The sequence below is a fragment of the Triticum urartu genome, chromosome 5A (genome assembly GCF_056163025.1).
Source record: "Triticum urartu cultivar PI428250 chromosome 5A, HENAU_Tu73, whole genome shotgun sequence".
In the NCBI taxonomy this organism is placed as follows: Eukaryota; Viridiplantae; Streptophyta; class Magnoliopsida; order Poales; family Poaceae; genus Triticum; species Triticum urartu.
The window spans coordinates 73273785-73294880 of NC_141877.1; positions in this window are offsets into that span (position 1 = coordinate 73273785).

The following is a 21096-nucleotide window of genomic DNA, read 5'->3' on the forward strand; positions in this document are numbered from 1 at the left end:
CAAGGCTACTCCAACGCCAGCGAAGCTGTCGGCACCGGACCGGCGGTGGCGCTACCCCCGCTCCCGGTCCGCGAAGAAGAAGGACTCGACGCGACCCACGGCCCCAGTGGGCAGCCGCGCTACCACCCCACGGTGGGCGCGTCAAGCAGAGCTGCTTGGCACGCGTAGCACTACGGCATGGCCTTTGGGATGACGGCGCCAGAAGAATACGTGCCCCTCATGATGGACCAAGGACACCCTCACCAGGGCGAACAAGGCTCGCTCCTCAGCCCAAGCTGGGGGGACGAGGCACCATAAGCTGAGCCCTTCCAGGAGCCCCGGGACGGTCCCACTAGCCACGCTGGAGGCAACGATTATCGGGTACTGCTAATTCCTCAGGAGCAAGCATACGCTAATCATGGATCGCAGGAGGTGCAGGTCGCCACAGCGAGCAGCAGCTCCGCTCCCACAGTCTCCTACCCCTCGGGAGGAGGGCGCATGGGGCTGTAGGAGAGGGGCCGAGATCCGACATCACCACTGCAGCGTTCGGAGCAAGGTGTTCTCAGGAGGTAGGCCCTCTGCTGGGGAGGTGCCTCAGGGCCTGCCCCTGGCGGAGGACCCATGGTCGTCGGGGGAACCGCTGGTGACCACTCTACCCCATCGGTGGCGTCCTGGTTTCCGGTCATCGTTGATGGCACTAGAGTGTGGCGCAAGGCGGGGCCCTCGTTTGGCGATATGAAGCAAGGCCGGTTCCTGTGAAGAAGGCCCAGTGCCTGTGAAGCTCGCCGCCCCGTGACACTCTCACGTAATAATGAGTGGGGCTGTACACGCCCCGGAGTCTCAGGGGTGCCGGCCTCAGGCCCTGGGGCTCCCTCCCACGCCCAGTGGCAGCATTTAGCTCCGCGCTGGTGAGAAGACGTCCAAGACTAGATTAGGTGCCGGACGCGGCCTTTTGTCTGCTTTCGTTGCTTTTCCCTTTGGTTGTCGCTTTCCCCCGCTGGATTTAAGTTGGATTCGAATTTGAGATTTGCGTGTGTTCGGGGAAGGGGTGCTTAGTCTCGTTCGAGCAATTTCTCGCGTTTTGGTTACCACTTCGCCTCAGCTGCCTCCCCTCGTGAGCCCCTCGCGAGCCGGGTCAGGCCTAGCTTGCGCGTAGCCCAGACTGCCGCCGCCGTGTCCTCTCAGGAGGGTTTTTTACTGCAGATCCTACGGATTCGACCAGGGAGCACTCGGGACACCACAGCCTCCCACAGGCTACCTCACGGCCCGCACAGGACAAAGGTAAACTAGCCAACTAGCGCGTCACTTAAGCCAACCACTTGGCGCGGGTGCATGGGCAATGTAACGTCTACTAATACGATGAACACAAGTTTTACATGAGGGGCTCCCCCTCCAAAATGCTCGCACAGCCATCAGGCCAAAACCTGAGTTCTATTCATGCAAGGTAAGGGAACAGGAATGATGCATGATCAGTCGGACAAATCCCCCAATGCGTCCTCAGGAGAACCACCCGAACCGTTGCTGGCGTCGCTGAACTCGCCATCACTGTCTGCGTCGCCGCCAGCGGCGTCAGGGCCGTTCACCACACCGCCCTCGTCAGCAGCCACGATCACGTCGTCGTTGTCTGAAGCAAAGGCCCTGAAAAGAGCATCCACATTGTCTTCCACCCAGTGCGCCAGGTCGTCTCGGACGGCCTAGGGGACTGGGGCGATGGCGGCGTCGAAGTCGAGGTGGGGATCTATGTTCCGGAGATGGCTGAAGACGCGAGAAAAGGCGTGCCCGAGCAGGGCGCGGCTCCTCTCCTCCACCAACCTGTCGGCCCTGACCGACCGTGCCTCCAGTTGCGTCACCACGTCGGTGAAGAACTGAAGGTTGCCAGCATAGTTGACTGCATGCGGCTCGCCAACAGCCGCCTCGCAGAGGTTGCCCAAGGCTGTGTTGGCTCTCTCCCGGAGCGTGGTGAGCATGGGGCCATGCTCATGCTCCAGGATCCGCCGCTGACGTATCTCGTCCGCATTCTGGCGCGCGACGACCTCGGCCTCCTCCACCCGCTAGCGAAGAAGGAGCACCTCGGCCTGGGAGGTGGTTGACTCCCCTTGCGCTACCTCAAGGGCGGCCCGAAAAGCATCGGCCCGCCGCGTCGCTTCCTCCAGCTTGGCCCTCAAGGCAACAGTCCTACCTTCAGCCTCGGCCCAGATCAACTCCAGCCTCTCCTTGAACTTGTGCTTGAGGCTCAAGCGCGCCATTGCCACCCGACGTCTGACCTCCTCCAGGACACAGGCTTCCCGTGCAGCGACATCATCCTCCGCCTGCGTCACCAAGCGCTCCCTCGTCTCTAGGCGCTCGTACTCGCGGGTACATTCGGCGGCTTCCAGCGCCAGCGCCTCCTCGCGCTTCTGGAGCTCTGCTGGGTCGCCAGAGGCCACCTTCATCGACGCGAGGGCTGCCTTGCGCAGCTCCACTTGCTCCTCTAGTGAGTGGCACCAAGCCAGGAGCTCCCGAGCCCGCTCCTCCGCCACCTCTCGCCACCGGTCGGCTTCCCGGGCCTCCTCAGCGGCCCGAGATCGGGCCTCCCGAGAGGCCACCAGGGACGCCTTGGCCTCTGCGTTGTCAAGATCGCGCTGACGGCGCTCAAGGGCGATGGCGCCCTCCAGCTCGCACCTCTCTGCAGCCAGGCGCAGGCCCTCGGCCTCAAGGCGCGCGTCTTCATCAGCAAGCTCCTCACCAAGCAGGCTCACCGCGTTAGCCGCCCTTCGAAGGAATCCTTGGCGAAGAGCGTGACGCTCCTGGGCGCGCTCAAGCACGTCTTCCACACCATCATCTGCCCCGAGCAAGCGCCGGGGGCCACGAATCAGCACTCCCCCTCCGGGCAGGGGGCTGGGGGCTGGCACCCTCGCGACGGCCGGGCACGTCAAGCCAGAAGCCCGGCCTGGAGCCAGCCCGTCCCTAGATGAAGAGCGCAGGGAGCGCCTCAGCCAATCGCAGTCCATGATCAGGCGAGAAGCCCACGGCAGGCTGGCTATGCCACGAGAGGGCCCACGAAGGAGGATCGCGAGGTGCGCAGGGCCACGATGCGCCTCGGGACGGTTCGCCTCTCCGATTGCCCTCACCACAAGGGCTCTGCTGCTCGGAGCGCTTGAGGACGGTGGAGGGGGCGGAGCCAAGGGGGACGACACCTCAGCCGTCCCCGCAAGCTCGGCTGGAAGGGGCCTGCGGAGCAAGGATCAGTAAAAGCAACAGAAGGATCAGGAGCTAGGAAAGGAGAAGGCTTACTCATCAGTGGCGAAGTACTTCCTATGCTTCAGCAGGCGACAAGGGTAATCGTCGCCCAAGGCCTCCCTTCTCTTCCGGAGGGCCTCAAAGTCCACGCGGAAGCGTCCCAAGAGTTGAGCGCAGGGATCAACCTGCGATGAAGACGGAGCGTCAAGGCGATCCGCGTCAGGGGCACCTGCCTGATGCGCGCAACCGATCGCCTCGCCAAGAGAAGCGGCTGGAGCCTCAGGGGCCTCAGTCGCAGGCGCTGAGGGCAGCTACTTGCCACCCTCAGCCTCAGCGGCACGTGCCCCAAGAGCTGCTCCCTCATGAGCATCGCCCGGTGCTGTCACCCCGCCGGGAGCCCCCTCGGCCTCTGGCGCCTCATGCCTCCCTGCTCTGCCACTTGAGGAAGAGCCGCCTTGGCCGACTGGAAGGGCAGTCACCATCACTGGGTTCTCGCGAGGCCCCTGGAGGCCGGCGGGGCGCGGCCCCCACTCATCAAAGATAGGCATGTGGTTCACAAAATCGCCCTTGTTCTGGCAGAGGTACAGCAAGGCCCCTCCCTGCTGGATGCTGCCGGGGTTGGGGTCTCCAGTTAGGATCAAGAGCACTGTCCTTAGCACTTTAGGCGTCAGGTCCTCTCCCTGGAGCCTCATATGATCATCACGCCCGTTGAAGGCCCACATCCGCGGGAGTGGCGTTGGAGAGGAGCAATGCGGCGAAGCAGGAACTCCTTCACCACCTTGGGCGCTGTCACGCCAAGCGACCTCAAGAACGCGAAGCGGTGCCTGACAAAGACGAGCCGGGGGCTCTCAAGCGTCTCTTGGCCCCAGCCTAAATTGGGGACAGCAAGCGAAGTTGGCTCCGATAGCAGGGGGCCGGGTACCCCTGCATCCACATATAGCCACCGCTCACGGAACCCAGCCGCGGGTAGAGGGAGCCTGAAGTCAATCCTTGAGGCCGTTGTCTCGGACGCGGCAACGAAGCTCACGCACGCCCAGCATTGGGTAGGGTCGACAAGGCGCAGAGAGAAGAAGTGGCGCAGCAAGGCAACCGAAGGAAGGATGCCCATCATTGCCTCGCAAACAAAGGCGAAGACCGAAAGAAGGGTGATGGATTCAGGACCCAGATGCATCATGTGGATCTGATAGTGGGAAAGCACGGCATTGAAGAAATCGGAAAAGGGGGGAACCAGACCCGCCCACAGGGCGTCGGCAAAATACGGGACCTCGGTGGCTATCATGTCGATGGAGAAGTGGGACGCGGGCCAGGCCGTCGTCCTCCCGCATTCGTTGAAGGTAGTAGCCAGAGCCAAGCTAACCTTGCCCAAGCCCTCGGCGGGGGCCGCCAGCGGCGGCGAGCAAGGCGGAGGCATGGGTTTCTTCCCTCTTCCCTTCTTTGTCGGAGCCATGGCGATAGGAAGGGGGGGAGGTTCGAGATTGGGTTGAAGACAGAAGCTGGAGTTCGAGCGGAGGAAGGACAGAGGGCGCTCGAGCAACAGAAAGGGGAGCGGCTGTGTACGACTACGAGTCGACCTAGCAAGGCGCAAAATAAGGGGGGCGTGGGGGAACAGTGCCGCCCACATCCAATCAACCGCCACGCGGCGCCCAAGGCCGCAGGCTGTTAGGGCCCGCGGTGCTTCGCCCTTGCCCTTCCGCCTCCCTACACGGCCAAGTCCGGGCGCGCCTTGGGCCCAGGGGCTACTGTCGGCATTCTGGGAACGGGGGTCCCCAGACTTGCCTACCAGCGGCCTGCGGCGTGGCTCAAAGGGGGCCCAGCATGGCCCGTCTTCATCGACGCAAACCCAAGACCCTCGCGAGGGGCCAAGCCTCGCGGAGCGGACGACACGGAGCTTCCTCAGGCACGGCCACATCAAGCTGGCTCGCGAGGAGGCGGAGAGATCAAGGCGGGGTACCTCACGAGGTGCCCGTGACGCAAGCCATGACGACCAAGGGCGCCAGGCGGGCGCCAGCCCGCGTAGTGTCCTCCTTTCCTCTTTGGTGCAAAGGGAGCAAGCGCAGGCGAGAGCATCAAGCAAAGGCACCCGTTTTGGTGCAACAAGACCAAGACCAGTCCAACGGCAGGAAGGAAGTCATTGTGGAGCCCAAGCCAGCGTCACCACCAGAGCCTTTGGCAGGCGAGGACCAACTTTAGTTAGGATAAGTGTACCAGATGTTCCCCTTCAAATGGCCAATTGTTGGCGCCCTTCCCGCTCAATATTTGGGAAGAGGCCCAGGGCCTTTGCCTATAAATAGGACTAGCCACCCACAGGGTGAAGGGATCGAAGGTCGGAAATCAGAGAGAGAATCGAGAAGAGAGAGAGAGAAGGGTGACTGAACTCCTCCTAGCAGTTCATCCTCCCAACCAAGAGTAGACCCTCGCTAGGCTGTTCTTCCTTGTATTGCTCATCATCATCAGCCCAAGAGGCAATCCACCACACCACACACTGGAGTAGGGTGTTACACCACAACGGTGGCCCGAACCAGTATAAACCCTGTGTCTCTTGTGCTGTTCTTTCCCTAGCTTAGATCTCAGCGAGGCGGAGGGGTGCAGGTAGGTAGAAGGCGAAATCTCCGCGTGCACCCCAGTGTTCGAACCTCAAGGGTCTGCTGGAACCCGAAATCCGACAGGGTCCACGAAGAAGCAACCTTCTCTATCCCACCATGGCCGTCGCCCACGAAGGACTTGCCTTACTCGGGTAGATCTTCATGAAGTAGGCGATCTCCTTGCCCTTACAAACTCCTTGGTTCAACTCCACAATCTTGACGGAAGCTCCCAAGTGACACCTAACCAATCTAGGAGACACCACTCTCCAAGAGGTAACAAATGGTGTGTTGATGATGAAATCCTTGCTCTTGTGCTTCAAATGATAGTCTCCCCAACACTCCACTCTCTATCACGGGATTTGGATTTGGTAGAAAGAAGATTTGAGTGGAAAGCAACTTGGGGGAGGCTAGAGATCAAGATTTATGTGGTTGGTGTGGAATATCTTGACCTCAACACAAGTGTAGGTGGTTCTCTCTCAGAAAATGAATGTTGGAAGTGTAGGCATGTTCTGATGGCTCTCTTCACGAATGAAGAGTGGGTGGAGGGGTATAAATAGCCTCCACACAAAATCTAACCGTCACAAAACTCGGTGGGACCAAACCATGAAACTCGGCGTGACCAATTTAGTTCAAAATGTGAACATTAGGATTCTCGGTGGAACCGACATGTCAACTCGGTGGGGCCGATTTCGTTAGGGTTAGGGCATAACGTAATCTTAGTGAGACCGATTACACAAACTCAGTGAGACCGATTTTGGTAATGGACTAACAGAGAGTTGGTCAGGCAAACTCGGTGGGACCGATTCGCTCATCTCGGTTGGACCGATTACACAAACTCGGTGGGACCGATTTTGGTAATAAGCAAAACAGAGAGTTGGCCAAGCAAACTCGGTGGGACCGATTGCATGGCTTGGTGGGACCGAAATTATTGCAATGGGCAATAGAGAATTTGCAAGCCCATCTCGGTGAGGCCGAGATCCCATCGGTGAGACCGAATTGATTAGGGTTTCTGGCAGTGGCTATGTCAAGAGAACTCGGTGGCGCCGGATGGAAAGTTTCGGTGGGGCCGAGTTTGACTTTTGGTTTGGGACATATGTGGATGTGAGAAAGTAGTTGAGGGTTTTGGAGCATATCACTAAGCACTTTGAGCAAGCAAGGCATTAAGCAACACCTCATCCCCTCTCAATAGTATTGGCTTTCCTATGGACTCAATGTGATCTTGGATCACTAAAATGAAATGTAGAGTCCTGAGCTTTGAGCTTGAGCCAATCCTTTGCCCTCAGCATCTTGAAGGGGTTCCACATCCTCTAGTCCATGTCACTCCACAGTTGAACTTATCTGAAACATACTAGGTAGAAGCATTAGTCCAACAAGAGATATGTTGACATTAATTACCAAAATCACCCAGGGAGCACTTGTGCTTTCAATCGCCCCCTTATTGGTAATTGTTGACAACATACATGAAAGCTTTAGATAAAGACATAGGGAATAACAGGTAAATCTTTGGAAAGACATGTAACATGCATAGGCTCCCCCTACATGTATGCAATCATGTAAATATGGAATATAGGAGCATGTGAATGCATAATCATGACAGAGTAAGCAATGTGTTACATGTAGCTTGGTTATATGCATCAGAGAAAATGATGTAAATATAGGAAATGTACCTTCATGCTCATGAATCCTTCTTGCAAACAATATGTACAACAGCAAGAAATCCTCATACGCCTGACTGTGATGCATATACTTACCTTGTGGTCTTGAGTTGGCTTAGGAAGAAATGAACCTAAGTAAACAAGGTTAGATAACACAGATACACCTACTAGCCAGCGCAAACAAAAGAAACCACAAGAGTACCAAGACTGGGATGACATGTAGAGAGTGAGTACTGAGTACTCTATTGGATATAGACATGTCCCCAAAGGTAAAGATGTGCAAAGAATTCAAGGATTTCCTTCCCTTAGATGTCTTTCTCCCCTTGAATCTTGCATGGGATATTGGGAGAAGATAAGGAACAGAAAACCAGAGCAAAGAAAAGAAACAGAGCTAATGCAAACAATCAACTATGAACATGTCTTTCCCCTCTTTAAGACATGTGACTTCTCTCCTCTGGAATACCAAGCATCTGGGGTTTCGTACACACTCCTTGAGTATGCTCTCCCCCTATGGAAATGACTAAGCTTTAAGATTTGATGTGATCTCTCCCCCCCCCTTTTCTCTTTCTCCCCCTTTGAAGATAATAAGCTTTGATGTGATATCTCTCTCCCCCTTTGACATCAATTTCCAAGAAGGGCTCTTCTGGATTGTTATTACACATGGGTTTGGTCCTTGAGTCACAAAGCAAAGCAGCAAGTTGAATGTGATGCTGGTAGAAGATAAGAAACATTGAGTGGAGCTGGAGCAAAAAGAATGCAGGAATCAAGTGGCAAGTTGTCTTTCCTGTAGTGAAATCGGTGGCACCGAGTTGTGTACTTCAGTGGCCACGAAAGAATTCAGTTGGACCGAAGGAAACAAATCGGTGTGACTGAGTCCATCACAAAGAAAACACTTTTCACCTCAGCTCACTAGGCAATTTAGATCTCACAAGGATTTGCAAGGAATTTGCTGAAGGATTTGCAATGAATTGGATGCAGGGAATGGAGAACACAAATAAACAGAAAGGAAATCTAGATGAAGTTTTTTTTGAAAGGGGAAACAAATATGCATGAGACAAATGCAAGAGCACAGAGAAACACAAGAGAACTTCATCTACAATTGGTCGGTGACAAAGTCACCTTTGTTAGAGTATATTGACTTAGGAGTCAAGTGAGGACACTTGATCATAGGTCATACTCATCGTTTAAGCTCAAAATGGGGTTACCATTTTTCGTTTAAGCATCTTGATGTATTCACATCTTGTTGAGTTGCTTTGATCCATGTCTTGGAGTAAAGCTTCTCTAAGATGGAATGACATACCTTGGGTGGTGGTGTTGATCTTGATCTTGTAATTGAACTTGTGTGGGTTGCTCAAGGTTGATGTAGCTCATCAGGAGTTGGGAGCACCACTTGCAGTTTGAGTTCATCTTCCTACATGGGTTAGCTTTGTAAGGAAGAGCACTTGTATATCCAAGATGAAAATCATAAAACTTAATGTAGAATTTGTCAAAGGATATGTTTGAAGGGTTTTGTGCTTCATTGACTTCAACCACCACTGTGTAGAGACTTGGTGATGTAGAAATTGCTCATGATGTGAGTGGGTTGCAATCTCATAGGTTTAGGTTCATCCAAGTACCTAAAAGGGTTAGATAGCATGCAAGGGTGCAAGTATATCCAAGACATAGCATCATGAAAGAAATATCAAGGATTAGTCAAAGGCTCATGCCTTGCATGTATCCAAATGGAGTTTCTACTCCAAGTTGAAGCATCGACGATGTTCAATTCTCCTCTCAGACGGCAAAAGACTTTCTCATCAAGCGGTTTGGTGAATATATCCGCCAATTGCTTATCGGTGCGAACATGCTTAAGATCAATGTCCCCTTTGGCAACGTGATCTTGAATGAAATGATGACGAACTTCAATATGCTTAGTTCAAGAATGTTGCACGGGATTGTGAGAAATCTTGATATCACTTTCATTGTCACAAAGCAATGGAACATGTTTCACATATATCCCATAATCTTTAAGAGTTTGGGTCATCCAAAGTAATCGAGCGCAACATGAACCAGCGGCAATGTATTCCGCTTCGGCGGTGGATAAGGATACCGAGTTTTGTTTCTTGGAAGACCAAGACACAAGAGATCTACCAAGAAATTGACAAGTACCCGAAGTGGACTTTCTATCAACCTTATCTCCGGCATAGTCCGAGTCGGAATAGCCAACAAGATCAAAGGAGGACCTCTTAGGAAACCAAATGCCAAAATTTGGTGTATGTATTAAGTATCTCACTATCCTTTTCACAGCCTTAAGATGACATTCTTTGGGGGCCGCTTGATATCATGCACACATGCACACACTTAACATAATATCAGGACGAGAGGCACATAGATATAGCAATGAACCGATCATACAACGGTAAACTTTTTGATCAACCAGTTCACCGTCCTTAGTCAAGTCAAGATGTCCACTAGTAAGCATGGGTGTAGTAACACCTTTGCATTCTTGCATGTTGAACTTCTTGAATAAGTCCTTGGTGTACTTCGTTTGAGAAACAAAGGTACCTTCCTTAGTTTGCTTGATTTGTAAACCAAGAAAGAATTTGAGTTCACTCATCATAGACATCTCAGACTTCTCCGACATTAGCTTTCCAAACTTTTCACTAAAATGAGGGTTAGTCAAACCAAATATGATATCATCGACATAAATTTGGCACACAAATAATTCTCCGTTAACCCTTTTAGTAAAAATAGTGGAATCTATTTTTCCAATTTCAAAGCCTTTTTCAATAAGGAACTTGGTCAAGCATTTATACCATGCTCTAGGAGCTTGTTTAATACCATAAAGAGCTTTCTGAAGTTTGTAAACATGATCGGGTTTCTTAGGATTGATGAAGCCGGGAGGTTGTTTAACATAAACTTCCTCCTCGATTTCACCATTTAGAAAAGCACTTTTAATGTCCATTTGGTATAAAGTGATATCATGGTGATTAGCATAGGCAAGCAAGATGCGGATGGACTCAAGTCTAGCAACAGGGTCATATGTCTCACCGTAGTCCATACCTTCGACTTGAGTGTAGCCTTGGGCGACGAGACGAGATTTGTTGCGAACGACTTGACCATATTCGTCTTGCTTTTTGTGAAACACCCATTTGGTACCGATGATGTTGTGGTTGTTGTCGGGCTTCTCGACCAATGTCCACACTTCGTTTCTCTCAAAGTTGTGTAGCTCTTCATGCATGGCGTTTATCCAATCCGGATCTTCCAATGCTTCTTCAACCTTCATAGGTTCAATTCTAGAGATGAATGAGTAATGTTCGCAAAAATTAGCCAAACGAGTTTTAGAGCGAGTGATTCTCCCGGTTTGGATATCATTGTAGATTTGCTCGATGGGATGATCTTCGGCGACTGTTGCTCGAACTCGTGGGAGGTTTTTCTTGGCTCGGGGTGGAACATCCTCTTCATCTTGTTCTTCTTCTTGGCTTTCTTCATTGTTGACGTTGTCGTTCTCTTGTCGTGGTGGAGAAGGAGGTTGTTGATGTTCATCTTGGTGTACTTCCTCGTTTTCTTCGTCTTGGTGTGTCCCACTTGTGGATGCTTCCGCATCAACTCTTGGTTCACCTTGTCGTGAGGTGGAAGCTTCCACTTGGACGGACGAGGTACTCTCCTTGACCTCTGTTGGACGAATCATCCCAATAGACAAGTCTTGGATTGCTTCTGAAGGGTCTTTGTCTCCTACATCAATTGGCAATTGCTCTACTTGCGAGCCGTTAGATTCATCAAACTTCACATCTACCGTCTCTTCAACCTTTCGGGCGAAATTGTTGTAGACACAGTAAGTGTGAGAGTTTGAGCCCTAACCAAGTAGGAAACCTTCATGAGATTTAGGAGAAAATTTAGAATGACGATGCTTATCAAGAATGTAGAACTTTGAGCCAAATACTCGAAAGTATCCAACTTGGGGTTTGTTACCGGTGAGGAGCTCGTACGCCGTCTTGCCGAGTAGCTTGTGAAGATACAAGTGATTTGTTGCATGACAAGCTGTCTCAACCGCTTCCGCCCAAAAGTGTTTTGGGTCTTGTACTCATCAAGCATCGTTCTTGCCATCTCAATAAGAGTCTGGTTCTTCCTCTCAACAACTCCATTTTGTTGAGGTGTGTACGTAGCCGAGAACTCGTGTGAAATCCCCTCTTCATCAAGAAAGGTGTCCACATTTGCATTCTTGAACTCCGTTCCGTTGTTGCTCCGAACCTTCTTGATCTTCACGTCAAATTGATTTTGGGCCTTCCTAGCGAAGTTTTTGAAGATCTTTTGGACCTGCGATTTATCATCAAGAAAGAACACCCACGTAAATCTTGAAAAATCATCAACTATGACTAGACCGAATGAGTTACCACCAAGACTCTTGTAGGCATTGGGACCAAAGAGATCCATGTGAAGTAGCTCGAGCGGTCTTCTCGTGGTCATGATGTTCTTCACGGGGTGGCTTCCTCCAACTTGTTTCCTGCTTGACAAGCACTACAAAGTCTATCCTTGTCAAATATAACATCTTTTACTCCAAGGATATGATCACATTTAATAAGCTTATCAAGATTTCTCATGCCCACATGACCTAGCCTTCTATGCCACAACCAGCCTTTAGAGGATTTAGCAATTAAGCAAGTTCTAGGTTGAGCCTTTTTAGTGAAATCAATAATGTAAAGATCACCTCTACATATACCGGTAAAGACCATTTTATGATTGTCTCTTCGAAACACTTGGCAGTCTACTTTAGTAAATAGGACATTGAAACTGAAATCAACAAGTCTAGATACTGAAAATAAATTGTACCCAAGAGATTCAACGAGCATGACATTTTGTATGGAGCTATCATGTGAGATGGCCACCTTACCGAGGCCAACCACCTTACCCTTTGAGTTATCACCAAAAGTGACATACTTTCGAGGGTCGTCGTTTTCAGCAAGCTCACGAAACATATCTTTGTCTCCGGTCATATGATCAGTGCATCCACTATCAAGAACCCATTCCTTTCCTCCAGCCATGTAGCCGTGAAGATTAGCCATAAGACCAAAGTGTCTCATTGCATCATCAAGATCATGGTCACTATCATCCTCATCATAGTATCCATGTTCAACATCATCATGTGATGGATCAACTCCTAGAGAGGGTAATTCATTAGAAGTATGACCGTAACAATGTTCATCTCTATGGATTCTAATGACTTCGGAAATGATATTGCTAATGATTCCAACATCTCCTTTGGCACTCGTAATATTAGTAAGCTCAAATAAGCAATCACCAAATTTGGGATCATTGGAACTCATCTCTATCAAGGCAATGGATTTATGAAGAATCTCATCTAAGTTCTTCAAGGAATAGTTCGGAAAACGTTCCTCAAGGAATCTCCATATGGTGTAGGCACAATCAAGAGCATGCAAGCTATTAAGCAAGTTTGTAGGCAAACCTCTAGTGATTAAATTGACCATTCTAAGATTACGGATCATGTCAATAGACTCATGAAGGGTAGGATGCAAAGGATCAACAATGCGAGCACTAGGAGTAGTAATGTACTTGGTCAAATGATATTCATTGAAAATCTCAAGCATCTCATTTTTCCACTCATGAAAGAACTCTCCATCAAGAATAGGCACTCTACGTCTAAGACTCCCCAACGTAGACTCATACATATTCCTCCAATGGTGATTAAACCAAAGCAATGGAAACCAATGCTCTGATACCAATTATAAGGATCGAGAAGAGGTGTCTAGAGGGGGGTGAATAGACTTTAACTAAGAAAAGTTGCAGCTTTTAACTTCTTTAGGTTTAAGTAGAGTTTTAGCACAAGTTTAATACAAATCAAGTAAGCATGACAAGAGTATATGAGCAGCGGAAAATAAAGCATGCAAGTTGCAAGAATGTAAAGGAATGGGATTGGAGTGTGCAAACAAAATTGGAGACACGGAGATTTTTGGCGTGGTTCCGATAGGTGGTGCTATCGTACATCCACGTTGATGGAGACTTCAACCCACGAAGGGTAACGGTTGCGCGAGTCCACGGAGGGCTCCACCCACAGAGGGTCCACGAAGAAGTAACCTTGTCTATCCCACCATGGTCATCGCTCACGAAGGACTTGCCTCACTCGGGTAGATCTTCACGAAGTAGGCGATCTCCTTGCCCTTAAAAACTCCTTGGTTCAACTCCACAATCTTGACGGAGGCTCCCAAGTGACACCTAACCAATCTAGGAGACACCACTCTCCAAGAGGAAACAAATGGTGTGTTGATGATGAACTCCTTGCTCTTGTGCTTCAAATGATAGTCTCCCCAACACTCAACTCTCTCTCACAGGATTTGGATTTGGTAGAAAGAAGATTTGAGTGGAAAGCAACTTGGGGAAGGCTAGAGATCAAGATTTATGTGGTTGGAGTGGAATATCTTGACCTCAACACAAGTGTAGGTGGTTCTCTCTCAAAAAATGAATGTTGGAAGTGTAGGCATGTTCTGATGGCTCTCTTCATGAATGAAGAGTGGGTGGAGGGGTATAAATAGCCTCCACACAAAATCTAACCATTACACACAAATCACCAAACTCGGTGGGACCGAATCATGAAACTCGGTCAAATCGATTTAGTTCAAAATGTGGACGTTAGGATTCTCGGTGGGACCGACATGTCAACTCGGCGGGGCCGATTTTGTTAGGGTTAGGGCATAACGTAATCTCGGTGAGACCGATTACACAAACTCGGTGAGACCGATTTTGGTAATGGACTAACAGAGAGTTTGTCAGGCAAACTCGGTGGGACCGATTCTCTCTTCTCAGTTGGACAGATTACACAAACTCGGTGGGATCGATTTGGGTAATAAGCAAAACAGAGAGTTGGCCAAGCAAACTCGGTGGGACCGATTGCATGTCTCGGTGGGACTGAAATTATTGCAATGGGAAACAGAGAGTGTGCAAGCCCATCTTGGTGAGACCGAGATCCGATCGGTGAGACCGAATTGATTAGGGTTTCTGGTAGTGGCTATGTCAAGAGAACTTGGTGGCGCCAGATGGAAAGTTTCGGTGGGGCCGAGTTTGACTTTTGGATTGGGACATATGTGGATGTGAGAAAGTAGTTGAGGGTTTTGGAGCATATCACTAAGCACTTTGAGCAAGCAAGCCATTAAGCAACACCTCATCCCCTCTCAATAGTATTGGCTTTCCTATGGACTCAATGTGATCTTGGATCACTAAAATAAAATGTAGAGTCCTGAGCTTTGAGCTTGAGCCAATCCATTGTCCTCAGCATCTTGAAGGGGTTCCACATCCTCTAGCCCATGCCACTCCATAGTTGAACTTATCTGAAACATAATAGGTAGAAGCATTAGTCCAACAAGAGATATGTTGACATTAATTACCAAAATCACCCAGGGAGCACTTGTGCTTTCAGTGAGGCCTTCCTCCGAATCCCCCCACACTTCGGCTTATGGCTCAAGACCTTTAGTGTAAAGCCGAAGGTTGTCGATGGGGAACAGGCGGAGTGCGGCGGTGTTGTAGTAAGCAAGATTACCAACACTCCCTGGCCAAAAGGCTCTTTCACCGAAACTTCCAACCAATGGCAGCGAGAGTGGTTTTACGTCACGGAACCCTGTAATACCAAGTGGGCAGCTATACCTCATTCCGTTCCGGCCCTCTGCTACAACTTGCATCATGGATCAATAAGGGGTTGGACTGGGGATCAGTTGATGAAGTGCAGACTCTATAGAGCCGCATCTGAACCCTCCTCGAGAAGGACATCGATCTTGTCAACGTGATTCAAGTAATGCTAGTCCGCCGAATCCTGCCATGCCAATGTATGCCTCTCCGCATGTGGGATTTTAATCCGGAAGGTCCACGAACCCTCCAACACTTCTTCGGTGCTACACACAAAGGGATGTGGAAGATGTTTTTCAGGAAATGAAAACATTGGCCAGACACCACTGAGGACGTCAGCCTTGACTGCAACCGTATGGATACCCCGGTAAGCACTTGTCTTCTGAATACTTTGTGGTTAAGTATATCGTAATATGTTACCGAGCAAACTGTCTTCTTCCAGGGCTGGATAAAGAAAGTGGAACTAATTAGGTGTTTGGCCCCTCTTCCCAAAGCCTCAGTGGATCCCGTATTAACAAGGATGCTAGCCCTGGCACCATACCATATGCCTTTGAAGGAGGGCAAGGCAGAGAGTGGGAGGACCAAAGATGGCCTCTATCCCGGAGGTATATCGGACATTGTGTCCAGGGGAATCAAGATTCCATCATCCGAGGACAAAAGTGAAGGGGAAGTCAACGTCTCTTCCCCCAATGGAAAGAAAAGGGCCGCCTCCGAAGGTTGGGAGGAAAAGGCTCCTAAACGAGGCAAGATGCCTCTATCGGGTGGCTCGGGCTTGGAGGACGACGTCATCGCGCAGTCCCATGACGAGGATAAGCCTCAGGCCGAATCATAAGTGGACAAGGGTGTTTTAAACATGTCCCGTTCCTTTCTTGTAACATCTAGAATATATGTTTTTTGCAGTTCGGCACGCAGTCTTCCTCAACAATCATCTTCCTCGGGTGATCTCCTCCCAGAGATGATGGAAAGCGAGACGCCTCCACCAATCTCCTCGCCCAATAGGGCGGACGACTTCGAGGTGTCATCACGGAGGGTCTCCCCCGATCAAGTGGTGCGAGGGATGACGAAGACACTACCCGAAGGTGATACTTTAGTGGCCCAGGGTCCGGGGGCCAACAATGAAGGTCCCGAACAGTCCGGTCTAAAGTCGGAGACGAATAAACAGATCCCTTCAAAGGGAGGCCGTACTCCTACAGCAGTTTCCGGAGATCTAGAGGCGCCGAATATATTGACGAACATGCTGTGATGGGAGTCCGTCTTAGAGGAACATCGTACCTTGATGGGTACGCCTCTTGAGCACTTCGTTGGTTTTCCCCAAAGAGGAAGGGATGATGCAGCGAAGTAGCATAAGTATTTCCCTCAGTTTTTGAGAACCAAGGTATCAATCCAGTAGGAGGCTACGCGCAAGTCCCTCGTACCTGCACAAAACAAATAAATCCTCGCAACCAACGCAAATAGGGGTTGTCAATCCCTATAAGGCCACTTACGAGAGTGAGATCTGATAGATATGATAAAGATAATATTTTTGGTATTTTTGTGATAAAGATGCAAAGTAAAATAAAGGCAAAGTAAAAAAGCAAAGGAAATAACTAAGTAGTAGGAGATTAATATGATGAAGATAGACCCAGGGGCCATAGGTTTCACTAGTGGCTTCTCTCAAGAGCATAAGTATTCTACGGTGGGTGAACAAAATACTGTTGAGCAATTGACAGAATTGGGCATAGTTATGAGAATATCTACGCATGATCATGTATATAGGCATCACGTCTGAGACAAGTAGACCGACTCCTGCCTTCATCTACTACTATTACTCCACTCATTGACCGCTATCCAGCATGCATCTAGAGTATTAAGTTAAAAACAGAGTAACGCCTTAAGCAAGATGACATGATGTAGAGGGATAGACTCATGCAATATGAAGAAAACCCCATCTTGTTATCCTCGATGGCAACAATACAATACGTTGCTGCCCCTACTGTCACTGGGAAAGGACACCGCAAGATTGAACCCAAAGCTAAGCACTTCTCCCATTGCAAGAAAGATTAATCTAGTAGGCCAAACCAAACTGATAATTCGAAGAGACTTGCAAAGATAACCAATCATACATAAAAGAATTCAGAGAAGATTCAAATATTATTCATAGATAGACTTGATCATAAACCCACAATTCATCGGTCTCAACAAACACACCGCAAAAAGAAGATTACATCGAATAGTTCTCCACAAGAGAGGGGGAGAACATTGTATTGAGATCCAAAAAGAGAGAAGAAGCCATCTAGCTACTAACTATGGACCCTTAGGTCTGAGGTAAACTACTCACACTTCATCGGAGGGGCTATGGTGTTGATGTAGAAGCCCTCCGTGATCGATGCCCCCTCCGGCGGAGCTCCGGAACAGGCCCCAAGATGGGATCTAGTGGATACAGAAAGTTGCGGCAGTGGAATTAGGTTTTTGGCTCTATATCTGATCGTTTGGGGTACGTAGGTATAAATAGGAGGAAGGAGTACGTCGGTGGAGCAACAGGAGGCCCACGAGGCTGGAGGGCGCGCCTGGGGTCGGCAGGCGCGCCCCTACCTCGTGGCCTCCTCTTTTCTTTCTTGACGTAGGGTCCAAGTCTCCTGGATCATAATCTTCCTAAAAATCACGTTCCCGAAGGTTTCATTCCGTTTGGACTCCGTTTGATATTCCTTTTCTTTAAAACCCTAAAACAGGCAAAAAAAATAGCAATTCTAGGATGGGCCTCCGGTTAATAGGTTAGTCCCAAAAATAATATAAAAGTGGATAATAAAGCCAATAATGTCCAAAATAGTAGATAATATAGCATGGAGCAATCAAAAATTATAGATACGTTGGAGACGTATCAAGCATCCCCAAGCTTAATTCCTGCTCGTCCTCGAGTGGGTAAATGAGAAAAATAGAATTTTTGATGCGGAGTGCTACTTGGCATAATTTTAATGTAATTCTTCTTAATTGTGGTATGAATATTCAGATCCGAAAGATTCAAGACAAAAGTTCATATTGACATAAAAATAATAATACTTCAAGCATACTAACAAAGCAATTATGCCTTCTCAAAATAACATGGCTAAAGAAAGTTATCCCTACAAAATCATATGGTCTAGCTATGCTCTATCTTCACCACACAAAATATTCAAATCATGCAAAACCCCGATGACAAGCCAAGCAATTGTTTCATACTTTTGACATTCTCAAAACTTTTTCAATCTTCACGCAATACATGAGCGTGAGCCATGGATATAGCACTATAGGTGGAATAGAGTGGTGGTTGTGGAGAAGACAAAAAGGGAGAAGATGGTCTCACATCAACTAGGCGTATCAACGAGCTATGGAGATGCCCATCAATAGATATCAATGTGAGTGAGTAGGGATTGCCATGCAACGGATGCACTAGAGCTATAAGTATATGAAAGCTCAAAAAGAAACTAAGTGGGTGTGCATATAACTTTCTTGCTCATGAAGACCTAGGGCATTTTGAGGAAGCCCATCATTGGAATATACAAGCCAAGTTCTATAATGAAAAATTCCCACTAGTATATGAAAGTGATAACATGAGAGACTCTCTACTATGAAGATCATGGTGCTACTTTGAAGCACAAGTGTGGTAAAAGGATAGTAACATTGTCCCTTCTCTCTTTTTCTCTCATTATTATTGTTCAATTTGGGCCTTTTCTCTTTTTATGCCCTCTTTTCTTTCTTTCTTTTTTATTTTTCGTCCGGAGTCTCATCCCGACTTGTGGGGGAATCATAGTCTCCATCATCCTTTCCTCACTGGGACAATGCTCTAATAATGATGATCATCACACTTTTATTTTTCTTACAACTCAACAATTACAACTCGATACTTAGAACAAAATATGACTCTATGTGAATGCCTCCGGTGGTGTACCGGGATATGCAATGATGCATGAGTGTGTCATAATAAACGGAACGGTGGAAAGTTGCATGGCAATATATCTCAGAATGGCTATGGAAATGCCATAATAGGTAGGTATGGTGGCTTTTTTGAGGAAGGTATATGGTGGGTGTATGATACCGGCGAAAGGTGCGCGGTATTAGAGAGGCTAGCAAAGGTGGAAGGGTGAGAGTGCGTATAATCCATGGACTCAACATTAGTCATAAAGAAATCATATACTTATTGCAAAAATCTACAGGTTATCAAATCAAAGTATTACGCGCATGCTCCTAGGGTGATAGATTGGTAGGAAAAGACCATCGCTCGTCCCCGGCCGCCACTCATAAGGAAGACAATCAATAAATAAATCATGCTCCGACTTCATCACATAACGGTTCACCATACGTGCATGCTACGGGAATCACAAGCTTCAACACAAGTATTTCTCGAATTCACAACTACTCAACTAGCATGACTTTAATATCACCATCTCCATATCTCAAAACAATTATCAAGTATCAAACTTATCATAGTATTCAACACACTCATAAGAGAACTTTTTTTATTCTTGAATACCTAGCATATTAGGATTTTAAGCAAATTACCATGCTATTAAGACTCTCAAAATAATCTAAGTGAAGCATGAGAGATCAATAGTTTCTATAAAAAAATCCACCACCATGCTCTAAAAGATATAATGAAGTACTAGAGCAAAATTATATAACTCAAAAGATATAGGCGAAGCACATAGAGTATTCTAACAAATTCCAAATCATGTATGGCTCTCTCAAAAGGTGTGTACAGCAAGGATGATTGTGGTAAACTAAAAATCAAATACTCAAATAATACAAGACGCTCCAAGCAAAACACATATCATGTGGCGAATAAAAATATAGCTCCAAGTAAAGTTACCGATAGAAGTACACGAAAGAGGGGATGCCTTGTGGGGCATCCCCAAGCTTTGGCATTTAGGTGTCCTTAGATTATCTTGGGGGTGCCATGGGCATCCCCAATCTTAGGCTCTTGCCACTCCTTGTTCCATAATCCATCAAATCTTTACCCAAAACTTGGAAACTTCACAACACAAAACTTAAAGTAGAAAATCTCGTGAGCTCCGTTAGCGAAAGAAAATAAAAGGCCACTTCAAGGTACTCTAATGAACTCATTATTTATTTATATTGGTGTTATACCTACTGTATTCCAACTTCTATATGGTTTATAAACTATTTACTAGCCATAGATTCATCAAAATAAGCAAACAACACACGAAAAACAGAATCTGTCAAAAACAGAACAGTCTGTAGTAATCTGTATCTAGCGCAAGATATGGAACCCCAAAAATTATAAAATAAATTGCTGGACGTGAGGAATATATCTGTTAATAATATAAAAAAATAATTAACTAAATATCGCTTTACAAATAAAAATGATAGTAGTTCTCGTGAGCGCTAAAGTTTCTGTTTTTTACAGCAAGTGTAACAAGACTTTCAACAAGTCTTCCCAACGGTTCTACTTGGCACAAACACTAATTAAACACAAAAAGAACAACCAAAACATAGGCTAGATAAATTATTTATTACTAAACAGTATAAAAAAGCAAGGAATAAAAATAAAATTGGGTTGCCTCCCAACAAGCGCTATCGTTTAATGCCCCTAGCTAGGCATAACAAGCAAGAATAGATCTAGGTATTGCCATCTTTGGTAGGCAATCCATAAGTGGCTCTCATAATAGATTCGTAAGTTAATTTAATGTTATTTCTAGGAAATTGTTCCATGCCTTTCCTTAATGGAAATTGGAATCTAATATTTCCTTCCTTCATATCAATAATTGCACCAATCGTTCTAAGGAAAGGTCTACCAAGAATAATAGGACATGAAGGATTGCAATCTATGTCAAGAACAATAAAATCTACGGGAACATAATTCCTATTTGCAACAATAAGAACAGCATTAATTCTTCCCATAGGTTTCTTAATAGAGGAATCCGCAAGGTGCAAGTTTAAAGAGCAATCATCAAAATCACGGAAACCTAACAAATCACACAAAGTATTTGGAATCGTGGAAACACTAGCACCCAAATCACATAAAGCATAGCATTCATGATCTTTGATTTTAATTTTAATAGTTGGTTCCCACTCATCAT